A 2003-nucleotide genomic window follows, 5' to 3' on the forward strand; every position below is an offset into this window, starting at 1 on the left:
CCACAGCCCCCCAGTTTCTTAATGAGAACGGGGTGAGAGACAGTGTCAAAAGCCTTCCGGAAGTCCAGGAAGACTATGTCCACTGCTACCCCTGCATCTAATGATCTGGTGATCAGATTGTAAAAGGCCACCAGGTTGGTCTGACAGGACCTGCCACTGATGAACCTGTGTTGGTTGCCCCTAAGCATGCAGTCCCCTGCTGGCCCCTCCTGGATGTGTGCCAGAATAATTTTCTCGAACAACTTGCCTAGGATCAAGGTAAGACTAACTGGCCCATAGTTTCCCAGGTCCTCCTTCCTCCCTTTTTTGAAGATGGAAAACATGTTGGCCCTCTTCCAGTCCTCCGGTACCTCTCCAGAGCACCACGAGTGCTCGTAAAGCCATGGCAGGAGACTTGCAATGACCTCAGCCAGTTCCTTTAGAACTCTAGGGTGGAGATCATCCAGACCAGCTGACCTGAGTGTTCAGGCACCACTAAACTGATGTGATTTTTAAAGAAAGAGTTTGGCCGTTGCTTTCTGTCTTCTACATGCAACAGGCTTGCTGTCCTCTCCTCTGCTGCTCTTTTCATCCTCTGCGGCTTTCTGTCATCAAGTCCCTTCTTCATCAGGCTTTTCCAGGACTTCTTTGTCACTACATATTTTTCATAAGATCCCTTTATTTAACAGTTCACATATTTGAAAGTGGGTACAAAGAATGGTACGTAGAGTGAACACTTCTGGAGTTCTGGTAGAATTGGTTTTCTTTGGAGTTTTGTAGGTGATGCTTTTCTTTGGGTTTGTAGGTGACGCTTTTTCGGGAGGGAGAAGGGTTTCCTCAGTTCAGTGACTCGTAAAAGACATCATTAATCATATATAATAGTTTTTTGGAGTCTGAACACAACATCCATGCCACCACTTATTGGAGAAAGAGATGTTTAGATATGTTAGTATGAAATCCAGCTAACTTCAGTCTGGTACAGAGTAGGATGGCCCATTAAAGAATAAATCATTCAAAAAGTATAAGCTTTCATAGGCTAAAGTGCATGCCTTCCTGAACAAGTTAGTTTTGAAGGTGCCCTGCTTACTGCATTACTTATCATAGGCATTCACTAAGTAATAGATTAGAGGGATATGTTAGTCATGTCACATTCTATTTTCTTCCTTACCAAAAGGGGAAATTATAAGAGGGGCCAGGGTGATAATCCCATAACATATACTTCCATAATTCTGAAAGAAATAGTGAGCTTTGGAGTTTTGTTAACTTGTACATCTAATCCAGGGGTGGGCAATGATTTGGGCTGGAGGGCTACTTAACAAGTTTGAATGGAGCTGATAAGGGCTGCGCATATAAAATTAATGGTGGCTTCATTAAATAAATAAATAGCAATTCAATTAACTTAATTAATGTGCATTAAATTAACAGGTCCTTTGTGTCCTAGGGGGAGGGAAATGTAGCATGAAGGGACTGGGTGTCAGAGAGGCATCAGAACAGAGAGATGGAGAGAGAAGGAGGAGGAGACCTGGGCAGAGACAGAAGAAGGGGGAAGCAGGGATGAAGAGGACGAAAGCCCAGCGAGGAAGCACAGCTCAGGGAGGCCTTGGGAAGGTTGGATGTGAGGATGGGTGCTGGCAAGAAGGAGCTGGGGTGGGAGGAGTACAGCAGGGGAGCCCTAAGGCCAGGCTGAGAGGCAGCTCAACTATCACACACAACTGAAGAAAGTCAGCAGGGAGTGGAGTTGCTTGTTTACTGCTGGAGCTCCTTCAAACTGCCTCTCCCAGCCCTCCTGGGTGGGGCTATGGCAGGCGGCACCATGCCTGAGACAGTGGGATGGTGGGAAGGCCAGGCATCTGAGGGAATATGCAGCCCAGGTAAAGAGGGCAGGGACCAGCCTTTGCCACCCACCCCCAGCTCCGCTCAGCTAAGTGTGGTGGGGGCGGGGGGAATGGGGGAGGCAGGACAGTTTGCAAAGGTAAACAAGCATGGCATCCCCTGCCACCCACCTGTCCTGTGCCCCAGTACAT

At 47.5% G+C, this 2003-nt stretch overlaps 1 protein-coding gene across 1 annotated transcript in view; it reads left to right on the forward strand.

Moving 5' to 3' along the window:
* CNTN5 (contactin 5) overlaps positions 1-2003 on the forward strand; it is a 1308168-nt gene that overhangs the window by 1195862 nt on the left and 110303 nt on the right. The window lies entirely within an intron of this gene.

This window comes from Gavialis gangeticus, unplaced genomic scaffold, assembly GCF_001723915.1.
Source record: "Gavialis gangeticus isolate Ggan-Ray unplaced genomic scaffold, GavGan_comp1, whole genome shotgun sequence".
In the NCBI taxonomy this organism is placed as follows: Eukaryota; Metazoa; Chordata; order Crocodylia; family Gavialidae; genus Gavialis; species Gavialis gangeticus.